At 36.9% G+C, this 25,916-nt stretch overlaps 1 pseudogene; it reads right to left on the minus strand.

The window, feature by feature from the left end:
• Positions 1-4,238: 4,238 nt before the first annotated feature.
• Positions 4,239-25,916, minus strand: part of LOC143860837 (G-type lectin S-receptor-like serine/threonine-protein kinase LECRK3) — a 30,012-nt pseudogene continuing 8,334 nt past the window's right edge.

The raw sequence follows: 25,916 nt of genomic DNA on the forward strand, positions 1-25,916 counted from the left end.
CACAAATTTACTGGTAAAATTCATGAATGACATCTGCAAAACGTTAATTAGAATACAAATATTTTATTCCATGCATTACCTTGCTAGAGAGGAATCAAGTTACTTCTGCAATTCAATTTTAGTGACATAATTACAGAATTTAAGGGAAAGATCCATAGAAAATAAGAATGCAAAGAGTTATTTGACCTAAATAAAGTGGACAATTTCAAAGGGAGATTGAAAGACTTCATAATAATTAACAAACCTTAAAACCTTAAAACCCACTTAGCCTATTGTTGTTTTAAATACATCGTAGTAACATATACAACAAACGGCACAACAGCTGTCCCGAAGGGAAAAAGAGCAAATCGATCGATCCAAAAGATTCATGACACCCTCCCAAGCTTGACAAGAAACAGAGAGAGAGAGAGAGAGAGAGAGAGTTTTTTGGAAACGGAAGGGACTCGAGCTTTATAAGATTGGCAACCACAGGATCTCTTAAATAAGATATTGGAAAGTTTGATAAGAATGGCGATTGCCATTTACTAAGGACTCTTAAGAGTTGATAAAACCAAATCATTTTATTGGGTGGGTAAGAATCTAGTGCCCACCCCGGACTATGGTGGAAAAAAAAAACTTTGGTTGGTTTGCTTGGACTGTTGGGAAGAAAAAAATTCTTCTCAAGCTTATTTTTGGTTCTTGGGATTATTTTGGTTCATGGGATTATTTTGGGATGGGATGAAAAGGCAATCATTACAAGAGTGGGATTAAAAAAATTCACCACACAAGCAATCATTACAGGAGTGGGATTAAAAAAATTCTAGTGCTAAAAGGCAACCAAACATGGGATGGGTCCAAAACTTTACTAAAACTTCCTAGGACAAAAATTTTACTGGCAACCAAACGGACATGGGATTTTTATTTTACCGGGATACTTCTAGGACTTTTTTTTTCCCACCAATCTCGGATTTTTTTCTCCAACATAAATCCCAGGAACAAATTTGAATATTGTTAGATTTGGGTAAAAAGGTTTGATCGCGAAAATCCAGGAATGAATACTCATTGAGGGATTTTCAGTTTTTTTAGCTATACAAAGAAGTATTGCCTATATTATTAGATATTAGATTTGGTTGCCTTTTGCAATAGAAAAATAAGAAAAAAAAAATACCATAAATTTTGGAAAGGATTGGCATTGAAGGTTGCCAAAACCAAAAATATAGGAATACTAAAAGAATTTGGTTGCCTTTTTTGAGAAGGAAAAAGAAAGAATAGCATAAATCTTGGAAAAATATCATAAATAGTGGGATATGGAATCTGAACCGTTGATTTACTTATCTTTGCTTCCGTAAAATATATAGATAGAATTATTTTATTGGCCTTAGCTAGCCTTCTTTCCTTTTGGTGGAGGAAACGTTGAATAGAAGGGGTAAGAAGAAGATATGCTTTGGGAAAGGATAAATCCCAAAAATCTCCTAGTTCCTAAATCGTGTAATATGGAAATTATGGAGGAAAAAAAAATGAAAAATGGAGGAAAGAAAAAGGCGAATATAAGGGGTGACATGTGGCATTCTCATGCCGTCCAGGATTCCGTTTTACATATATATTACTAGTTGCAGTCCCGTGCGATGCACGGAGCGGCAAAACAAAGAAGCTCTATAACTTTTTTAAAAAAGGAAAAAAAAGAAGAAACATTCATAAAGATATAGAGAAAATTTCAAGAGAAGAGGGCATAAGATTGTAATAAAGATAATACAAAGAGAAGAAAGATAAATTGAGAAAGAGAGACTGAAATCACCTGATTCTTCACGAATAAAGGCATCTCAAACATAACTTATTGTTCTTCTTTTTCTTATCAAGTCCATCAGTTGAGCATCAAGAGGTACGGATTTCTTTGTTAGTAACAAATAAATAAAATATTGGTTTCCTCAGATTTTTAAGAAATGTGGAATTGGCCGTAAAACTCTCTCTGGTCAGACCTCCGGTATCATAGAATTGGCCGGAAAAAGAAAAGTGAAAAACGTACCTAGGAAGGAGAAGAACAAATCTAAGATTAGAGAGAGAGACCAGAAAATAAATCAAATAGAAAGAACTGACCAGAATATAATCGCATTTGACTGTATATAAAAAATTGAACAGAACACAATGGCTCTTAAATAATCACAATTTTTTTGTTCTTGGAATAATAAATGATAGATATGTGAAATCCTGCGATGGTAGAAAACCATAGTTAAATCCCAGAAAACTCTCTATATTCCTTTAATTTATCATTTAAATCCCATAAAATCCTCTCCCAAAAAAATAGCTACTTTTTTCTAATCTTTAATACTAGGAGAAAGGAGAAAGAATAGCTACTTTTCTTAATCGTGAATTTGTGGAGAAAGGAAATTTGGAATAGAAAATATGCCAAGTGGCGCAGCCAAAACCACATCTCTTTAAAATCCTTATTATTAGGGACTGAGAATTAAAATTAGAATTTCCGAAATCATTTTGGAAATAGGGAGAGAGATTTTCGTCTCTTTGTCTCAAAATACCATCTCTTTGAAATTCTTATTATTATGAACTAAGAATTAAAATTAGAAACTATTTGTGTGATATTTTAGGGTGGGAGAGATTTTAGAAAGATAAACTATTGAAAGAGATAAATGGGAGATTTTAGGTAAGGGAGAGATTTTAGGGAGAAATAAAGAGGAAAATGTAGAATTTGAAGGAGGGTGCAAAACACGAAAATTCTCATTGGAGAGAGTTTTACGTTTATGGAGGGAGTGCCACGTGGCACAACCACGTCGTCCAGGATTCCGTTTTACTATTATATTATACGATATGATATGATATGATTATATATATATATATATATATATATATATATATATATATATATATATATTTCTTAATTCTGATCGTTGGATTTAGTTGGGAAAAGAATCCGAATTCCTCCAAACACTCCAGACAAATTCGTTCTCATAAGGGGAAAGAAATCTCTTTTTCAGGGCAAAAAAAGGAAAGAATCCAAGCATGCAAGCTTGCAAAATGGGGTTCTTTGCATAGTTAGCAAAAAGTGATTCGCCAATAAAACGGGACGGGAAATTTTTGAGTTTAATACAGTACTGGTTCAAAAAAAACGTAGTAAAAAAAACGGAAACACAAGAAAATGAGTTTAGAATTTTGTCATTTACAAAATATGGTGGGGGTAAAATTGGAAAGTTGACCCAAAAAAATGTGTTTAAAACATTTAAAACGCATTTAAAACGTGGTTAAAACGTTTGCCTAAAAAAATGGAGTTTTATTCATTGTGAAAGTTTTAAACGGCACACCATTAAAACACGTTTTAAAAAAAAATGGAGTTTTGCTAACTATGGTTCTTCGCACCCCAAGATTCTCTGTATCTCAATTTCAGCTAAATTTAGACGAGAAAATCCACAGCGCAATATGGTAAAACCCGCCAGCCTAAATTAGGGTTTTGAGAAGATTGTTTAGGAAAGGTGGTGGGTGGTGGGAGTCACTTTTTGAAGCACCTGTTGGTAGTAAAAGAAAAAATGTGGCTCCCTCAGGTCTATAAATCTACCAACATCACTTCATATTGTATACTCTCTCTCTGTAGCAAATGAAAGAAAGAAGAGAGACATGGTGAAGGTGGTGGTGGCGATTTTTTCAAGTTAGAGGGGTGGGGAAGATGAAAAGGTGAAAAGGGTTGTGCCCGGCTCCCTGTGTGCCGCACGTGTAGACCAATCTCTTAGCCTAATAGAAATCAGTCTGGATCGGATCTTTTTATCTTATAATAAAAAAGAATGATTATAAGATGAGGGCTGTGAATGTGGCAAGGGCTGTGAATAAATGAAAAAAACAAGGGCTTTTCATTTGACTTTTGCAAAGAGAACGGTGGTTTTTTTTTTTTTTTAATGGCATGCTTATGCATACTATTTGTAAAATTTGATTCAATTATTCTGAGATATAGTTTTGTTTCTGTTCTTGATTCAATCATTCTGAGACATCGGTGGTTCTAAAATTTAAAATTTTATTGCAGTTGAACTCCTTAGATTGTCTTCTATGAAGAATTAATCCCACAAAGAATTTTATTGATCTAACATGCAATTTGGGACTTTTGTCAGTGGATTCTCAATTATTGTCCACAATACACTTTCATTAAAGATCAAATACATATAAATACACAGCAGACATACGACTCTAAATATTGAACGAGTATAATCACACATCTACACATATAAACACACACCCTTGTACTCGGAAAGAGAGAAGATGTTTCAACCAATTGAACTAATGAAGGAGGATGGGTCTGGGGGGCACAGAAACGTCAACTGCTCCTTCAAGCATCTGGGTCACTTTCTTCATAGAAGGCCTTAGTGATGGTTCCTCTTGAATACACCAAATTGCTACCATCACGAACCTCTCCAGCCTCCTAGCGTCGCTTAGTGCCTCTAAATCATCCTCCACTAACAAATTCAGTTTCCTTTCTCTATAGCAATCATAAGCCCAATAAGTCAGTATTGCATTCTCTATGTCATCCAGCCCCACTTCCACGTTCTTCCTACAACAAATTATCTCCAGCAACAAGACGCCAAAGCTGTAAATTGTTGACTTTTTATGTGAAAAAAGTCTTTTTGTAATTCAAACTTACAATGGGGTGTTTTTAGTCATTATATGTATGCTTTTGGGCTTCCCTCCAAAAAGTCTAAAGTCATGAGAAAACTTTAGTCCTAAATGGGAAGTGTGAGAGGATGAGAGTGGCCATATATATACTTTCACTCTCTTAACCTTGTGAATAAGCAAGAGGTCATGGGGATCCTACGCGCACGGATAGCCCACTTGGGTCCGGTGGGCTTTTGATCTTACCACACACGCGCGCCGCCCGGCCCGACGCGGCTCGGCCGGCCGCGCGCGTGGACTTAAGGCTTTTCTTTACCGTTTGAGATTCCTTAATCGTGGTTTAGTGACCGTTTGGAAAACGTCTCTCACGCACTAAAAGAGTGCGACGTTTCACCCTAACATATCGATTACTTTTCTATATAAATCGGTTTTAGAGAAAACAGAAAGATATCCTTGACGGATTCTTCTTCTGCTCTTTCTCTTCTCTGGTTTTCTCTCTAGTTTTCTGCACAAGGCTTTTGGCAAATATAAGCAAGTTCTTAGGCATCCGGGCTGCGTGAGTGCACACCCCTGAAGCGAGAGTTGTTCTATCCTGGAGGCATACGCCAAGACGCCCATCTGCACCGTTGATTCGTCATAGTGGGGGCGAGATTTGCCTTAAGGACAGCGAAGATTCTTCGTGCCTCAACTCGATAAGTGATCTAACGATTTCTTTTTTCCTTTACAGATTATTATTGCATAAAATAGTATTATTGATCTCTGTCTTCAAGTTGTGAGATTAATTTTTATAAGGTATTCTCGAATCCTAAATTACAGATTTGCACATCAATTTTCTTACAATCTTAAGGCAAATCTTCGATCTGTGATCTGTAACTTTTGGGATTTCGATTATTGGAAATTAATCATCATGGCTTCTCAAACCGAAAGACCGGAGAAATTTGACAGATCGGATTTCGGTAGATGGCAGGAAAAAATGCAATTCTTTCTGACTTTTCTAAACCTAGACTATATCTTGAATGATCCTGACTCATTACTTGATGAGGAAGAACCTGCTAGAACTCATCTCACTGAGAAAAGAAAAAGAGATAACTATCTCTGTAAAGGTCATATACTGAGTTGTCTCAGTAATCAATTGTTTGATGTATTTTTTAGAATTGAGTCTGCAAAAGTGTAGTGGGAAACTTTAGAGAAGAAATACCTAGTCGAAGCAGCGGGTTCTAAGAAACATCTAATTGGAAAATATTTTCGATATCAGGTGGTAGATGGAAAATCCCTTATGGATCAAGTGAATGAGATCCAGTTGATTGTTTCTGACATTATTGCTAGAGGAATCAAAATAGAAGAACAGATACAAATTGGTGCAATTATTGAAAAACTACCACCTTCATGGGAGAAATTCCAAGACACATTATTGCATGACAGAAATGATTTTTCTCTTCAAGACTTGTTTGTTTATCTTAGAACTGAAGATGAAAATTGTTTCAGAAAACATAAATCTAAGGCCTATGAGTTTAACTCTAAGGCAAATCACTGAATCTTCATCTGGAAAGAAAACTTCTTCTAAACCTGCATTTGGATCAGGAAAATGTCATTTCAAGAAAAATAATAAGGATTTCAAGAAAAAGAAGGGTAACTGCTTTGTGTGTGGGAAAGCAGGTCACTATGCTAAAAACTGTCGGAAAAATGATAAAAAGAAAAACCCTCAAGGAAATAATGCGCCTCAGGCTAATGTGACTGAAGATCAATATCTGTCGGCCGTAGTATCTGAAGTGAACGTGGTTAGTAACGTGAAGGACTGGTGGGCGGACACTGGTGCCACTAGACATATCTGTAGTGACAGAAGTGTTTTTTCTTCCTACGAGCTTGTAGGGGATGGAAAGCAGCTTTCATGGGAAACTCATCATCATCTGTTGTGACGGGTAAAGGAACAGTGCTGTTGAAGATTACATCTGGAAAAGTTCTGAAGCTCTGTGATGTCCTTCATGTACCAGATATAAGAAAGAATCTGGTGTCTGGGTCACTTCTGATCAAGAAAGGTTTTAAACTGATTTTTGAGGCTGATAAATTTGTAATCACTAAAAGTGGTGAATTTGTGGGAAAGGGTTACTCTAGTGAGGGTTTATTCAAACTGAATGTAACTGAGAACATTATGAATAAAGCTTCATCTTCTTCTCCTTATATCACTGATTCTTCTTGTTTATGGCATGGTAGACTAGGTCATGTTAACTATGCATCTTTAAAAAAAATGATGACCATAGGTTTAATTCCTAAAAGTGATCAAGTAGTAGAGAAATGTGAAGTATGTGTACAATCAAAGTATTCTAAGAAGCCTTTTCACAAAGTAGAAGAAAGAAAAACAGAACTATTAAATTTAATTCACAGTGATGTATGTGACTTAAACAATGTTTTAACTAGAGCAGGTAAAAGGTATTTTATTACATTTATAGATGATTTCTCTAGATATTGTACTGTTTATCTTATTAGAAATAAAGATGAATCTTTTGATAAATTCATTACATATAAAACTGAAGTAGAAAATCAGTTAGAAAAGAAGATCAAAATTTTAAGATCTGATAGAGATGGTGAATACACTTCTAATGCTTTTAGTGAATTTTGTGAAAACCAAGGCATAATACATCAAGTTACTGCACCATACTCTCCACAGCAAAATGGAGTTGCTAAACGTAAAAACAGAACTCTAATGAACATGGTAAATTCTATGTTAGGAAGTTCAGGATTACCTCAAAATTTATGGGGAGGGGCTCTTCTCTCTGCTTGTTATATTCTGAACAAGATAACTTTTAAAGATTCTGACAAAACTCCTTATGAGTTATGGAAGAATAGAAAACCACATTTTAAATACCTTAAAGTGTGGGGATGCGTAGCTAAAGTTAGGATTCCAGATCCTAAGAGTACTAAGTTAGGTCCTGTAGACACCCCATTTTGACCGTACCCTAAACCTCCCGTTTTTGTGAAAAACCCCATCAAATCAATGAGGTAGGGCCCCAAACTCCACCCTAGGCTAGCTTAGGGTCTCACCAAGGTCCCTATAAAATTTCGTCGAATTCCGAGCGCTTTTGCCTAGCGAACGAGATGGGAGAGTGTCCGTAGTGTAAACCAAAAGGGGGGAGGATTATCCTGGATGGGGCCGAACCTGGGCCGAATGGGACAAAATTGACGGGCGCGCCATATCAAATTTCTGCGCGCCCATCAAGTAGTCGTGCCAATATCATTTTCCCTCTTTGCCTATAAATACTGGTTTTTCTCTTATTTTCAAAAAAAAAAAAGGGAGAGAAAATTTCTGCTGAAAGAGAGAGAGAGAGAGAGAGAGAGAGAGAGAGAGAGAGAGAGAGAGAGAGAGAGAAAGGGAAAGAGAAAGTAAATCCGATCCACTCCGATCATCTTCTCCGGCAACATCGTCGGAGTTCCGGCCAAGAGATTTTACTCGTTTTCTTCCTCATCTTCCATAGGATCTGTTGATTTCTTTCGTTTCCATCTCAGAGATCCTAATCCTCAGTTTAGTTCTCCGGCCGAACTCTGGTTAGTTCTGATCTACTCCGGCTGGTATTTTCATCATTTTTACTCGTAGCTTATATTCTCTTTTTCATTTTTTCACCTTTAAACCTAGGTTAAGGTCTCTAAAATTCGAGATCTGCTCTGTTTTACCCTAGAAATCTCAGATTCCTATCTTCATTGCTAAAATCTGTCCTTATCTTCACCGATCTGTGTATTCTCTTCATTTTTTTTAGAAACCCTAGATTTAGCTTAGGGAACTTTGTATTTGAGGTTCTAATACTCGAATCTGAACATCTCACTCTTTGATCTAGTGATTTTTTCCCAAATTTCTAGAGAAATAAGCTCTGATATTTCAAGAGTTTAAGAGAGAAAAAAATAAAAATAGATCCGATCTTCTTCTCCTATTCGATCGCAAATTCATCCTCTCCGGCGATTCGCCAAAGCTCCGCAAGGTGAATTCATCCAAAAGATACAGGAGATTTGCAGGATTAGATAAGGTATGAATCCTAAACGAAGATAATTCTATAATTGATTTGCGTTTGTCTTTGAAAAATCATCATATGATATATTTTAGTTGATAAAATTGTTAAAATCTGGTGACTTAAATGATTCATAGGTTCAGCTATAAGAGTAATTTGCGTTATAATTTTCTTTGGAAATTTGTGTAAATGTTGAAATAGATGATGCTATCTATCTTCTATATATGAAATGATTGAAGAGCTGAAGATCATATTCTTACATAATGTTATAACTTAATATCTGATTTTTTGATTCTTGTGAGTGATGAAATTATAAGAAATTATGTATAATTGTTCTGGATAATAAAAAAAAGAAGGAATTTTGGGAGAGTCAATATAACAGATATTTGGTATAGAAAATCTCTTTGGTTGATATTTAAACTTGTTTTAATTTTGTTATTATTTTTTTTTGTGTTAATGAGGCTTTTCAAATTCTATAAATGTATGTTTGAGGTCTTTAGTCAATAAAAAAATATATGAATATAGATTTTATTTTCTCCTTCTACTACAGTCAACATGTGTCACTTTATAATGTGAGAAATAGGAGAATCTGGATCGTTGATCTATGTAATTTGATCTTATTTCTAGTATAAAAAAAATAAAAAATATGCGATTTATTCTTGATTCTTGGAAATAGTTGAATATGGTGAATACATTTGCTTTGCTATTATTCATGTTAGAAATGTTTCTTATTAAATTGGAAGTTGGAAGGGTAATTTGGATTCGTCTTTACAAAAATTGGTGATATTTTCAATGAAGAATGAAAATCAAGATCAAACTGATTGTATCATTCATTAGTTGCATTGATAATTTTTTTTTAGATGTGCTAATGATCATAGTTTTGAGCTCGTAAGTCAGTAGAGACTTTATTTGGTTTCGCACCCCTGTTATCAATGTTATATATATTTAGATACTTGTTTTAAGCTTAGAAAGTCAAAAGAAAGTATTTTTATTTAGTCATAAAATATGTTCAGCTGGTTTTTTTTATCAACCCATTATTGTTCATTGATCTGTCTCTTGGTTCGTGTTGTGCATATCAAATATTATTTTTAGTATTCCAATTTTTTATTATTATCTATTTTTAGTGATAAAATGGATTAATTACCTTGTTCAAATCATTTTTCTTATCATCCATGGTAAGACACTTGTAACAGTTCTGATGGTTGTTCGGGATAACATGTGAGACATAGTGATACTTTTGAGAATCCTTATTTAATGACTATGACAATAGCAATATCTTCATGATCTTTATTTACATAGTTCATCTCTTCATTTTTAGGACCTCATGTGATTTAGTATTCTTATCTTCTAACTTAGTGATTGGATAGGATTAACTCATTGTTCTCATGGTAAACTTTTTTTTTGAATATCAAATTGTTTGGACTCTTGATAGTTGGGAGCAAGGTAAATTTTAGTACAATTCCTAAGAGAGAATGCCCATATCAATTTCCTTATTGTGGACATGCAGGGGAGAAGAAAATTGCTTGCCGTGCCAGTTTTGGGCATTTGGATTGCTTTTTAATTTTGTCACACTATCATGTTGTGTGTAAATTTTGAGGAAATCCATGTAGATGTCATATTTTTCTATTCTAGCAGAACATGATTGTGGTGATATCATTTCCTTAAGTTGGTAGCTGAAACAGATTATCTAACTGAAACAAATATCTATAGCACATGTCTGTAAAGGGGCATTTTTTTTTATTTGAATTTTTTTTTTATTTCCCCTTCACCTGTTTGCTTCATTTTGAAGATCTTACCCTTAGAAGTAGGCCTTATTTTGTTGGGATTCAATGATGTTTATAGTAATCCTTACTCCTACCAAGACTTGGTAATATCCATTCGAGTTTCAATTCATGATCTGTGAATTATATAAAATTAGTTTGCTTATTTTATATTCCTTCCTAGATTGCACCAGCTACTAATAATTATTGTGATAAGAGGCCGGCTGAATAAATAATTGTTGAAATGTAGTAGTATTGATTTTTTTTTTAAGAAAGTCAGGATAGAATAAGTTGCTTAACCTTATTTGGAGAAGCATATATTTAAAATTCTTGTTGGCTTGCGGTAACTTTTTGGGAGCTGTAATGACATCTTAACAGTCTTTACATCAACTGTCATGTTATGATATGTTCGTTTTTGCAAAATGCATTTATGTTTTATTCATAAAACTATTGTTACATACTTAGTATTTATTGGCTTTTTGTATTCTTGGAGTCTTGCTTGTACAAGTACGCTTGTGTTCATCATATGTCACTTGCATGTTGATTATTTGATATATATAAATGCTAAATTCTGCTAATAATATGGGTCTATGGTTATACTAGAGCGAAAAGGAATAATTAATTCATTGAAGGTCTTTGATAGACTCTTATCTGTGATTTGACATGGAACCTCATCATATGTAATGTTAAAATCACAGAAACCTTTTAGATCAACCTCTGTCTTGTTTTATCTTTTATTTCTTGAATGAATTGATGAATTTTTATAGTCCTTGCTTCGGCCCCTGTTTTGGGAATATAACACAATAATAATAATAATAATAATATTTTTTTTCTTTCTTAGAAAAGATTCAGTGTCCTGTTTATTGGCCGAATAACTGCCAGTGTATGATTTTAATTTCAAATATTTAAGTGCTTTCCTTATGGTTTTCATGACCTCATATCTTTGATTCATATTTGATAGTGTATTTAGAAGTTCAGTGTGTACCCTCTGTTGCAAAAGCAATGCATTGTCTTCTTTCCCATTTTTTTATTTATTGGCTAATATAGGAAGTGCACAGGTAATGATATATCACTGTGGGAGTATAGTCAAGTCGTTGAGCATTTTTTTTTACTACTTTATTCATATATTTGGTAATATTCCAATAAATGAACACGTGACAATGCAGATAAAGATATAGAATTTGCAGATTCTGACCTGTTATAGTTAATTGTGTCTTAATATAAAGCTTGATTGTATGTAAAATTACAGTACTTTGTGATAATTGTGGATCAAAATTTTGTTTGAGATGATTTGTCATCATACAGTTTTAAAAGCATTTTTTTTAGAATGTAGTGGTGGTCTATGACACTAGAATTATTTGCAACCAATTTATATATAGAATCCTCATTTAAACCTGATGATAATGTTTAACATATTAGTGGTGTTTGCATTTAAATACTCATAACATTTAAAGGAATATATGATTGGTCTTACATATAGTCTTTGAATCGTATTAGTAGTCATGCTGTTTCCAGTTTTAAAAAAAGAGAGTAATAGATCAAAATATATATATATCTTGAAATCAGCATGGTCATTATTCGTATGATATCTGAGTGTATTCCTATCTTCAATATCTAGTGCAAGGATGCCCTTACATTTGATCAATTGTTACTTTGTTTCGATAGGGATATGTAGATGGTATGAATAGGGTTATAGATTTTCAGCTTATCAATGTAAGATGAATTCCTCCTCCTAGTTGTTTTTTAATAATGTGGTGATATTAGATATGGTTAGAATTCATGGTCTTTGGTGTGGCTCTTAAGGCGTGTTGCACACCTTTGTATTCCTTTAATTTCTTTAGGAATTCTTCTCTTTCCCAATCTTTGCAAAAAGGGCGATGAATGCGCTAGCCCAAGCCCATCCTTAGGGGATTAATTAAGTCCAAATAGCGTTTTCCCCTCTCATTTAGAAGACTCTCTAAGTCTTTTAAGCTTGTATCTTGGTTATTTTGATTCTTCTATTCATTGCAAGGGCAATGAAAGAGTCATCTAGAGCCCTCTTTTAGGAGACATGCTATGTCTCATACAGAAAATCAAACCTTTTAGGGAGACAAGCTACGTCTCAGCAGATAGTCATACCCATTTAGGGAGACAGGCTATGTCTCATACAGAAAGTTCAAACCCTTTGGAGACAGGCTATGTCTCATTGGCCCTACTTATCCTTTTGTTTTAGGAGACATGTCATGTCTCATTAGAACCCTTCTCAGAGTCATTAGCATAGGATGTCTGTCCTTAGTTAGAGAGTCAGTCCTTCAGTTTCAGGAGTCAGTCATATCATCATAGGGGTTAGGATTCTTTCCAACTTCTTATCAAATCATTTGATCTTTATCCACTCTTGCAAGGCATAGGATGCTGTCCAACCCTTGCAGAGTCGTGTTTCTGTCATTTTTCCCCCGCAAAGCATAGGATGCTGTCCAACCTTTGCGGGATATCAGGAGTTTGTCTTACTCTTATGATGATAGGATTTTGTCCTCTTGTGTCAAAAAGAAACAAAAACATTTAGAAATGTCAAAAATATCAAAAACATTTGAAAAACCAAAAATCTCAAAAATCTTGAGTCTTTAGTAGTAGTTAGGAAATTTTGTTTCGAACTACGTTGGCTTGATCCCTTTCAACAAGGTACGTAGTGCAGCTTGGGATTCACATCCCAAGTCCAGCCAAACCTTTAAAAATAAACATTTTAAATCTTTCAAAATTGCAAAAATATTCAAACCCTTTTCAAAAAAGATCTTCCTCTAGAGTTAGGAGTCGGTCCTGATTTGTATTGATGTGGTGTGTCCTGTCGTGTGAGTGTCCCTAGAGTTAGGAGGCCTCAAGTCGATCGGTTAGACATTTAGTCAAACCGATGGCTAGACTAGGAAGCATATAGTCAGCCCATGGTTTTCATTAGGTTGCACAGCCTAGATACACATAGGATGTAGGGCCCACCTGCATTAGCTTAAGGCTAAACAACTTGCATTAGTTAGGGCATATAGAGTCCTAAAAATTACAATTCACTTGAACTTAAGCAATCGTACAAAAAGCTTTAAAAATCAGTCGAGTCTAGTGGAATCGAGTCTAGGATAGCGGTTCTAGATGGTTAGGCATCGTAGTCTTAGAATAGGTCATCGAACTACGTTGACTCCGATTCTTCCCGAGGCCGGGATACGTAGAGCAGCTGGGATGGACAGCCATCTTGGTCCGAGTCAAGTCGCATTAGAGTTAGGATTCATCTTGTCCAGTCATGTATAGAGTTGATCTGTGTTGTATGTTTTGTTGTATTTTCTTACTTTCATGTACAGATCCTATACCTTTAGCTGTAGCATGCATGTCTTTGCACACCAGAATTTAGACACCAATTAGGTATGACACTCATAACCTAGCTATTCTCAGGTGACACTATTTTCATTTCTTTTATGTGTGCTTATTAATCATCTCCGAGACATGCATGATTAAATAGACGTCTTCTCGGAGATATTCGTTCCCATTTCAGATGACTTTCCCCCAAAACTCTTCATAATCAATAAATAAATGGCATAAGAGACCAGGTGCTTGCACTTGGGTGGACGAGGTGCTCTTCGGACCTTCCAAATTCGTAACCAGGCACGAACCTTATTTTATATCTCTGGTTATCCGTTGCAACAGAGCATAGTATGGGATCCTTGGCCCACTTCCTTGGATGGCGACTCTTCTTTGTTTAAGGTACACCTCGAATCTGGGCTAGTCCTCGAATCGAGAGGTATCTCTCTTTGTATCGCCACTCATGCTGTGAGAGGCACATTTCTTTCGAGAGTTCCTTGGTAGAGCTCTCCATTCACGTGGATGATCCATAGAGACTGCTCGTTGTAGACACCCCATTTTGACCAGGCCCTAAACCCTCAATGTTTGTGCAAAACCCCATCTAAATCAGTCAATTAGGGTCCTAAATTCTACCCTAGAATAGCTTAGGGTCCTAGCTATGTCTCCATGAAATTTAACTCGTGTTGCACCCCAATCCTTATTTTTATCCCAAAACCATCAAAAGGGGTGTGAAATATCAAGGCAAGGTGTGCCCATATCAATCCCATGAGGGAGAGGAAAAATGATTTTATCCCACCCTTTTTCTTGACCGAACCACCCCTGTAGTATAAAAGAATAGTCATAAAATGCTGAATGGGGGCTGTCCAGGTAAGTTATAAGGGGTGAAAATTTTCATTTTCCCTATATATAAGAGCAGCTCACTCGTTATTTAGGGGAAGAAAGGGGTTTTTCTCATTTTTTCTAAAAAAAAAATTTTCGCAGATCTAAAAACCAGAGAGAGAGAGAAGAGTCGGAGAGAAAAGAGAAGCTCTGGAACTTGGGGCCTCATCTTCTTCGACCATCACTATCCACCATTAAATCCGAGGATCTATCTGCTTCATTTCCATTAGCTCAACACCTCTACGCTTTTTCCCTAAAATCAGAGAGAAAGATCTCATATCTGAAAGAGAAATTTCAGATCCAAGAGATGGAGATTAAAAGAGCTGAAAATCAAGAGATGGAGATCAAGATTTTCTATTCTTTTAGAGAGAAATAGATCTGCGATTTTCTTTTCCATCTCCGATCATCTTCTCCGGCAAATTCACCGGAGTTTTTGATCGGTTTCTTCATCTTTTAATATCAGCACAATCATTCCTTCATCCTTTTTTCTTTAGATCCATCACAAGCGAGGATTCTCATTTTTGGGGAAAATTTCAGAGAGTAAAGAGCGAGAGAGAGAGAGAGAGAGAGAGAGCTTTCCCTTCAACCGAAACCCTAATTTCTCTTCTTCTCCGTCCAGATTTAGGCCAGATCCCGGCCAATCTACCTTCTGTGGCAAGCATAAGATCTGATCAACAAGGCATCGGTGGACTCCTTTAGTTCCGGCATAGCTCCGGTCAAGAGTCATCTTCTCAGGCCAGATTCTGTTCGTTTTTATCGACGGCAAGCTTTTTCTTTGCTGAGTTTTTCCCTTGTGGCTTCATTAGCTCCTTTTCCTCTTCTTCATTTCTTGTTTTGAAACCCTAGTTTAGCTTAGAAATCATGGATTCGATTTTTTTTAACCTTAATAATCTTTGATCTGTTTTCCTTTTTTTTAAGCCTTTGATCTAATGATTGTCAAGCTTTAAATTCTGGAATCTTACATTGAAATTTAGGATCTGTTGTTTTCCCAGCTATAGAAAATCGATTTAATATCTTGATTGAGAGCTGTTTATATTCATCGAAATTTCACTTCAATCAGTAGATGTGAGTTTTGGAAGAAGAAAAATTGAGATCTTGAGCAAAGAAATTAAGCTTGGATCTGAAGGTTCTCTGAAAAATTACATCGTCATCTATTCACTAGAGAATTCTTCCTTTGTAATTGTGGTGGAAATTTCAATCAGAAACGATCAGTTAATTCAGCAGTAGCATTGCATGGACCTGTTTGGAGTAGAATATAAATAGAGTAAGGTCATCTCCTCTACAAGCAGGTTCAACTCCAAGCTCAGAGAATCTTAGTGGAAATAGATGTCCATCTCTGACCTTTACTTGCTTCAACAAGGTTTGAATTTGATTCAGAATTTCAGCTCAAAAATTGGCATCTAGCAAAGGTAAGTTACTTCTCTGAATTCATTTATGCTTTCCCTTGTAAGCTCCCTCACTTGCTAACCAAGAGTGCTTATAGGTCATTACCTCTATTAGTAATCTTGTTAGTTATAAAAGAACCCCCACTGAGAAAGCTATCTACATCATTTGGTAGTAAAAGTTTTTTTTACTGGATGGCTTGTTGTAGATGAGACGTTAACAAGAGTAATTTCACATAGCTCATGATGGATATCTGGTCACTCTCATTTAATTTCATCTATGTTGCTTCTCTAGTTGATTCATAAAGCTATGAAATTATGAGTCGTTCTACTTTGGACCTTGTAGTCATGAATATAGGAAATACTATTACAGTTCTTTCATTTGTAAAGTTTTAGGTGTTATTTGTTGTTGTATATACAAATGTGTGAACTGGCCTATGTGATGTTTGATATTGAGCTCTCTTTATTTTAGCTTTAAACTGTGAGCATATGAAGTTTCGATAGAGGAATCATCAAAACTTAAGATGACTGTCTTGTTTAGAAGACCATTTCATAACTTTGGATTCTTTACTTGAGACTAACCCAATTTTGTAGTTAACTGCCCATGTTAATCGAAACAGTTTTGATACAGTTGTCTTAGCAGACTAACCCAGTCTTTTAAATACCCTTAGATGGTAGTTTTCCCTATCATTGCAAGGGCGATGAAGGCGTTAGCCCAAGCCCATCATTAGGGGACTTACTCAGTCTAAGTAGCACTCCCCTCTTTTGTTTAAAAAGACTCGCCTAGTCTTTTAGATGTACATTCCTTAAATCGTAAAGTCCTGTCTCATTAAAGCCCTTTTAGGGAGACAAGCTATGTCTCAGCATGAAATTCAAATCCTTTAGAGACAGGCTGTGTCTCATTAGAGAACCCACCCCTGTATGAGACAAGCTTTTTCTCGTGTAGAAAAGAGTTACACCTTTTTGGAGACAGGCTTTGTCTCATTAACAAGTCTCACAGCTCATACCCTTTGGAGACAGGCTTTGTCTCATTGGCCTTAGTTATCTTTCTGTTTTAGGAGACAAGTCCTGTCTCATTAGAGCCCTTCTCAGAGTCATTAGCATAGGAGTCTGTCCTTTAGTGTTAGGGGTCAGTCTTTCAGTTTCAGGAATCAGTCCTATCATCATAGGGGTTAGGATTTTTTCCAACCTCTCATCAGATCATGTGTTTTTTTTTATCCGCTCCTGCAAGGTATATGATGTTGTCCAACCCTTGCAGAGTTGTTATTCTATCCGTTCCCCCGCAAAGCATAGGATGTTGTCCAACCTTTGCGGGATATTCAGGAGTTTATCCTCCTCTTATGATGATAGGATTCTGTCCTCTTGTGTCAAAAATAACAAAAACATTTCAAAAACACTTAAAAATTCAAAAAACATCTGAAAAACCAAGATCTCAAAAATCTTGAGTCATTAGGAGAGTAGTTAGGAATTCTGTTCCGAACTACGTTGGCTTGATCCCTTTCAACAGGGTACGTAGTGCAGCTTGGGATCAACATCCCAGGTCCAGCCAAACTTTTAAACATAAACATTTCAAATATTCTCAAAAATACACAAATATTCAAACCTTTTTTCAAAAAGATCTTCCTCTAGAGTTAGGAGTCTGTCCTAGATATTTAGGGTGTTTTAGAGTTAGGAGTCTGTCCTGATTTCTATTGATATGGTGTGTCATGTCGTGTGAGTGTCCCTAGAGTTAGGAGGCCTCGAGTCGATCGGTTAGACATTTAGTCGAACTGATGGCTAGACTAGGAAGCATATAGTCAGCCCATGGTTTTCATTAGGTTGCACCGCCTAGATACACATAGGATATAGGGCCCACCTGCATTAGCTTAAGGTTAACCAACTTGCATTAGTTAGGGCATATAGAGAGTCTTAAAAATCACCAATTCACATGAACTTAAACAATTGTGCAAAAAGCTTTAAAAATCAGTCGAGTCTAGTGGATCGAGTCTAGGATAGCGGTTCTAGATGGTTAGGCATCGTAGTTTAGAATAGGTCATCGAACTACGTTGACTCCGATTCTTCCCGAGGCCGGGATACGTAGAGCAGCTGAGATGGACGGCCATTTTGGTCCGAGTGAAGTCCTGCATTAGAGTTTTAGGATTCGTCTTGTCCAGTCTTGTATAGAGTTGATTTGTGTTGTGTGTTTTGTTGTGTTTTCTTACTTTCATGTGCAGATCCTATTTTTTTAACTGTAGCTTGCATGTGTTTGCACACCATAACTTAGACACCCATTAGGCATGTCACTCATAATCTAGTTATTCTTAGGCGACACTTATTTCATTTCTTTTATGTGTGCTTATTATTCCCGAGACATGCATGATTAGATAGACGTCTTCTCGGAGATATGTGTTCCCATTTCACATGGCTTTCGCTCAAAACTCTTCAAAATCAATAATAAATGGCATAAGAGACCAGGTGCTTGCACTTGGGTGCTCTTCAGACCTTCCGAATTCGTAACCAGGCACGAACCCTCTTTTATATCTCTAGTTATCCGTTGCAACAGAGCATAGTATGGGATCCTTTGCCCACTTCCTTGGATGGCGACTCTTCTTTGTTTAAGGTACGCCTCAAGTCTGGGCTAGTCCCCGAATCGAGAGGTATCTCCCTTTGTATCGCCACTCATGCTGTGAGAGGCACATTCTTTCGAGAGTTCCTTGGTAGAGCTCTCCATTCACGTGGATGATCCATAGAGACTGCTCGTTGTAGACACCCCATTTTGACCAGGCCCTAAACCCTCAATGTTGATTGTGCATTCATTGGATATGCACTAAACAGTAGTGCACTAAACAGTAGTGCATATAGGTTCTTGAGTTATAGGTCAGATCATGTTGATATGCAACCTAACACCATAATAGAATCCAGAGATGCTGAATTCTTTGAAACCTTATTCCCTTATAAGACTAGTCTAACTGAGAACACACTTAAAAGACCCATTGAATCTATAAATAAAGACCATCTAGTGTCTGACGAATCAATAGAGCCTAGAAGAAGTAAAAGGGAAAGAGTAGAGAAAAACTTTGGTCCAGAGTTCATTGCCTATCTTCTAGAAGGAGATCCAAAGACATATAAAGAGGCAATGTCCCTTCCAGATTCTTCATTATGGAAAGAAGCTATCAAGAGTGAAATAGACTCAATTTTGAGTAATGGGATATGGATCTTGACAGATCTGCCTCCTGGTTGCAAACCTATTGGTTGCAAGTGGATCTTTAAGAAGAAATTAAAAACTGATGGAACTATAGATAAATATAAGGCTAGATTAGTAGCTAAAGGGTTCAAGCAAAAAGAAGGAATGGACTTCTTTGACACCTATTCACCTGTAACTAGAATAACTACAATAAGAATCTTAATTGCCATAGCTGCAATCTATAACCTGAAAATCCATCAAATGGATGTCAAAACTGCATTTCTGAATGGTGAATTAGATGAGGAGATCTATATGGATCAACCTGAAGGCTTTGTAATCCAAGGCCAAGAGCAAAAGGTGTGTAAACTTATAAAATCTCTATATGGTTTGAAACAAGCTCCAAAACAATGGCATGAGAAGTTTGATAGTGTGATGCTATCAAATGGATTCATAATAAATGAATCAGATAAGTGTGTATACAGCAAATTTAATGGGGATAGTGGTGTTATTGTTTGTATGTATGTAGATGATATGTTAATCGTCGGAACAGACATTAGTGTAATTAAAGGCACTAAAATTTTTTTATCAAATAATTTTGATATGAAAGATCTGGGAAAGGCGGATGTAATCCTGGGTATCAAAATTAAAAGAAACCCAGAAGAAATAATTCTATCTCAGTCTCATTATGTAGAAAAAATTCTTAGAAGGTTTAATCAATTTAATTGTAAACCTGTGGCTACCTCATATGATTCTAGTAAAAGATTATGTAAGAATAAAGGAAGTGGAGTAAATTCACTTGAATACTCTAGAGTTATAGGGAGTCTAATGTATTTGATGAACTACACTAGGCCAGACATAGCCTATGCAGTGGGTAGACTCAGTAGCTATACCAGTAATCCTGGTAGTGATCACTGGGAAGCCCTAATTAGAGTATTGAAATATCTTAAAGGAACCATAGACTATGGTTTGCATTTCACTAAATATCCTGTTGTACTAGAAGGGTATAGCGATGCAAATTGGGTATCTGGATTTGAGACCAAATCAAGGAGTAGATATGTTTTCACTCTAGGAAGTGCAGCAGTTTCTTGAAAATCAACCAAGCATACGTGTATAGCTAGATCGACTATGGAGTCTGAGTTTATTGCTTTAGAGAAAGCAAGTGAGGAAGTTGAATGGCTTAGAAACCTTCTGACTGATATTCCATTTTGGAATAAGCCAGTACCGGGTATTACAATCCACTGTGATTGTCAAGCTGCTATTGGAAGAGCAGGTAATAATGTATATAATAGTAAATCCCGACACATTCGTCGGAGGCACAACTCCATAAGACAGTTGTTAAAGAATAGAGTGATAACCATTGATTATGTAAGATCAAGTGATAATATATCAGATTGTCCTACAAAATGACTAAATAAAAATTTAGTCATGAGCACATCGAGGGGGATGGGGCTAAAGCCCACTGTTTAGATCACCTATAACAGGAACCCAACCTATCTGACTAGAGATCCCAAGAAGTAGGTTCAATGGAAAAAACAAGTTATTTGAGTGATCTGTTTTGCACCAAGTTGTATGTGAATTAAGTTCACTAAGCCTATCCCTATGGTGTGGGTGCAACCTATAACAAAAAGAGGATGAGTTGTAGGACTCTTAATGTTATCTATAGTTGACTAGCTGACTAGCTGATTGTCAGTGGAGTGCGTAGTTACAGGGCACTCCTGATAGATACACCTATATGAGTGTGGAAGTGTGGCCGCTTCCTATGAGAATGGGCTAATTTTTCTAGAGCGCTCATGAAAACAGGACATAGCACATGGCCGAAAAGTGCAACATCGTATGAACTTTCTTATGCCTTCTGTGTTGTGCGTGTGGTATGTTGTCTCAGTTTATTACTAAAAGTGCTTGGTTCAAGACGTATGTTCACCGAGTACTTGATAAACTCGATATACCTACACTAAGTAAAGGTTCAAGTCCAAAAGACACCTCTACTGATGCATAACACATCTTGCCTTGATCAAATCTATTTACATTTATGATTTATTTATTTCTTGTAATTTTGAATGGGGGATTGTTGACTTTTTATGTGAAAAAAGTCTTTTTGTAATTCAAACTTACAATTGGGTGTTTTTAGTCATTATATGTATGCTTTTGGGCTTCCCTCCAAAAAGACTAAAGTCATGAGAAAACTTTAGTCCTAGATGGGAAGTGTAAGAGGATGAGAGTGGCCATATATATACTTTCACTCTCTTAACCTTGTGAATAAGCAAGAGGTCAGGGGGATCCTACGCGCACGGATCACCCACTTGGGTCCGGTGGGCTTTTGATCTTACCACACGCGCGCCGCCCGGCCGCGCGCGTGGACCTAAGGCTTTTCTTTTTCTTTATTTATTTTTTCCTTTTAACGGTTAAGAATTTATTTATTTCTGTTTTAACTCTTTTTTACCGTTTGAGATTCCTTAATCGTGGTTTAGTGACCGTTTGGAAAACGTCTCTCACGCACTAAAAGAGTGCGACGTTTCACCCTAACGTGTCGATTACCTTTCTATATAAATCGGTTTTAGAGAAAATAGAAAGATATCCTTGACGGATTCTTCTTCTGCTCTTTCTCTTCTCTGGTTTTCTCTCTGGTTTTCTGCTCAAGGCTTTTGGCAAATATAAGCAAGTTCTTAGGCATCCGGGCTGCGTGAGTGCACACCCCTGGAGCGAGAGTTGTTGTATCCTGGAGGCATACGCCAAGACGCCCATTTGCACCGTTGATTCGTCATAGTGGGGGCGAGATTTGCCTTAAGGACAGCGACGATTCTTCGTGCCTCAACTCGATAAGTGATCTAACTATTTCTTTTTTCCTTTACAGATTATTATTGCAGAAAATAGTATTATTGATCTCTGTCTTCAAGTTGTGAGATTAATTTGTTATAAGGTATTCTCGAATCCTAAATTATAAATTTGCACATCAATTTTCTTACATAAACATCCACCTTTGTAGTGATTGACATGTTTCTGAACCATTCGGGTGCGACATATCCTCTGGTTCCTCTTAATCCTGTATTTGTTCGAGTCTGGTCCGATGGCATAAGCTTGGCCAGGCCAAAATCCGAAATCCTTGTAGTAAAATTGCAATCTAAAAGTATGTTTTGAGGCTTTATATCACGATGGATGATTTGGTTGTCACACTCATCATGCAAGTAAGTAAGCACTCTTGCAACTCCAAAGGCAATCTGTGTCCGTTGGTTCCAGCTGGGCCTCGAACTTCCAAAAGCCGTTGTGACCCCTCGTAGCAGAATCCCAATAATTGTACTAGATTCTTATGATGGATTTTGCCGTTATTTCAGCTTTGAATTCGTTATCTCCTTCCTCCACCAACTTCTTGACTGCGACAAAATTACCAGTACTTGATGTTAAGACGCCTTTGTAGACTGTGCCGAAAGCACCGCTGCCCAATTCTTGTTTAAACCCATCTGTAACTTCTTCAAGCTCTTTGTAAGTAAACAATCGCAAATGTATTCCTAAGAAATTTTGTTCTGGTGTCGCTTGTTCTGGCTGGTGTTTTAGTAGTTTCTTATGATATTGGAAGAAAACAGCCAACAAAATGGCTACCAAAAAGTGGAGGTTGAGAAACACAGAACTGCCTAAAAGGGTCGAGAAGATGATGATCAGAGTACCTCGATCACTCTTCCCTCCGTTTGAACCTGAAGGAAATGGAAACTGAGAAGTGAAATTTGGAAACTGAGAAGTCGAATTTCCTAGGGGAACTTTGATGAGTGCCTTTGTTGTTCCATCTCCAGTCTCCATCCTCCCATTTGAGAGTCTACACCATTGAAACAGTCTACACCATTGAAAAGGCGACCGCACAAAAACAATCACCCAAGCAGAGTTCTCTGCACCGGTCTTCATTTATTGAACCCACAAGCTCCACTGCCAAAATTATCGGTAATTGCCATACAAATGTCATGAGGCACCGACCATACAATAGACCAGGACTCACCTGCCCAGTTTCTGTTGCTTGAGCCATTCTTGGGGTATATGTATTGCCTGAAAACTCCATCAAAATCAAGTGTTGCTCTGTGGTAGAAGTCTCTGGTTGAAACTATGTTTTCCAAAGTGAGGTTGTCTATGCTCCCATTTGTTTGCCTGAGGTAAATGTAACCTGACTGATTGAAGATCATCTGAGAATCAGTTCCTGCAGTGTCGCTACTCCAGTGAGCATTGTAAAGATAAGTGGTAAGGAGAGTTGTTGTGTAAAGCACGAGATTGCCATATGTTTGGAAACGAAGCTCAAACTTTCCGCTCGAGTAGTTGGTCTTTGTTTCACGAGAAGAAAGCATGCTGCCCTGATCCAATATCTGCGTAGGCAGGATGGTGTCCGTAGAAAGATCGAAACTCTGCCAAGTGATACCAGAATTCGAATTCCTGAGGACCAAGTTCCCTGTCTCGAGCATGGCGGCGGAGGTGACACTACCGTTAGTGACTTGAGCCCTCCCTATCTCTTGTCCTTGATGATTGCGATGCACAAGATTTCCACTGCTCGTCAGCTCGACTTTCGATCCATCAAGCACAAGATTATCTCCATTTGCAGACCAAATTATAGTTTTTTCAGGTACTTTGTCGAACCAAATTGCAAGCAAGAAGAGATCTTTGTCTGCAACGCGACTGAACCCAAATGCGAAATCACCAGAAGGCGAAACCCATGAAGTATTGTCACTGGTAGAGAGACTAGAGCCCAAACTTATGCTACCATTACTTTGAGCCACGGCAGAAAGTGGAAACAGAAGAAGAGCAAGCAAGAAGAACAGAGGATTATCAAGAGCAGATGCCATTTGAGATTAAGTTTCGTATAAATTTTGATAACGAGAGAAGGAATTGCAGATTAGCTGGTTTACATGGAATTAGAGAAGGAATAGTGATCTAATCCCCTCTGCTTGTTCTTTTTATTGATGGAGATAATATGGTTGGTTCGATCTCTACGTCTAGTACAAGAGATTTTTGGCTTTTTGGCTTCCACAGCGACTTGGAGTCAAAGGTAGGAGCGTAGGATTACCAGTGACTTTTCCACGGTCATCAACTTGAATTCTTTGATTGGATTCTTTGAGGATTACCAGTTTTTTCGAATATCGAGCACGCCCTTGTTGATCAATTGCAAGCAGATTGGCCCAACTCCGGTGAAATAGTTGTCGGAGAGCAAGAAATTGAGTAGATTGCCGACCTTGCAAATCTCTTCCGGTATAAATCCGGTGAGAAAGTTGCCCGCGAAATTGAGCTGTTCTATTTTTCTAAGGCATCCCAACGAGCGCGGGATCGGACCCACTAATTGATTAAATCCTGCGTCGAAGACCGTGGCCTTAGATAGGAATCCGATCTCATAAGGAAGACAGCCCGATAATGAATTGTTGAGGAAGAGCACTTCTTTTAGAGTCCTCGAGGAGTTACATATGCTTCGAGGGATGCTTCCTGTGAACCTTCTTTTTTTTTTGGCCAAAGAACTGGATTAGTTAAAAAGCAATTTAGATGATTAAGTACAAGACAACCAATAAAATAAAAAAAGGGTTTTACGATCGTTAAGGAGCATTTAAATACTCAACACAACTCAACTCAACTAAACTAAGCCTTTGTCCCAAAGTAGTTAAGGAGCATTTAAGTGCTCTTGGAAATATCAATTTGCACATTTTTTTGATAAAAAGTCTAAAAAACATGTAAAAGTCTCAAAACATATGTAAACCATTATTTTTCGGTGGGACCCATCAACATATATGGTGGGGCCCATTCTACATGTCTTTGTTTGGATTCGTTGATTGGGATTTCTTCCAATCCTTGTTTGCTTGGTATCACAAATCTAACGGTTGGAAACAAGTATCTGGCAATTCGGCAATCTCGAGAGGTAATCCAAGTAAGAAATACACGTGGCATGGATGTGATGATCATAAGATTAACGTTCATCTTGTGGGCCACCAAGAGGTAATCTGTATTTAACGGTCTTGATCATGCTCCATCGGTATACTGGGCCCTAGGGTAGTAATAAGATAATTGGGATCCTTGTTGTGATCCGGACCATTCATCTTGTGGGCACCCCACCACACTTTCCCACCTCGGCAATTGAAACTGCTTTTTTAACCCGTACAGGTGTGGCTCTTTGGCTTAAAGTCTTGGGTATGCTCCACAGAGACGAGAGTTCGAATCCCTCTGGGCTTACCCGATGTGCTTGGTTTACTGGTGATTGCGCGCATCCGGAAGGAATTAGTCCCACTCTACAAAGTGGGGTGGGGACACCCTACGTCATAAAAAAAAAAAAATTGAAACTGCTTTATCAAAAAATGAGAAATAAATAACACGGGTTTTTTATTTGACTGGACTTTTCCCCTGCGCGTGGAATCTAATCTCATATGGACAAGGAATTCGTAGAAAAATAAATGAAGATAACGACAATAATCCGTTTGACAGGCATTTGGTCTCACCACCATGGAATTTATTTTCTTTTTTTATCCCAAACCAAATCGTTCCAAGGTTATAAAATTGCCAAATAATCCTTTAATAGTTTCATATTTACACAAAAGTCATGCTTTTAGAAATTAATTGCCACAGCATCCCTAAAACAAAACAATGGTGCAACTCGGGTCGGGTTTTCATTTTGTAGCATAGGAACGTGACTAATTTTAAAGATTGGTGGAAATAAAAACAAATCTTCACACCAAAAATCTCTAAATTTATGTCATAAGTGTATAAATTTAAGGACGACACTATATTTTCATATAAGAGACATGAACACCTCAATGAAAACAATTGTATCGATATATTGGAAAATAATTTGCTATGTTATTTAAGAGATATTTAAGAAAGTTACAGCACA

Source organism: Tasmannia lanceolata, unplaced genomic scaffold, assembly GCF_043159265.1.
Source record: "Tasmannia lanceolata isolate RefF3 unplaced genomic scaffold, GAP_Taslan_0.1 ptg000003l, whole genome shotgun sequence".
In the NCBI taxonomy this organism is placed as follows: Eukaryota; Viridiplantae; Streptophyta; class Magnoliopsida; order Canellales; family Winteraceae; genus Tasmannia; species Tasmannia lanceolata.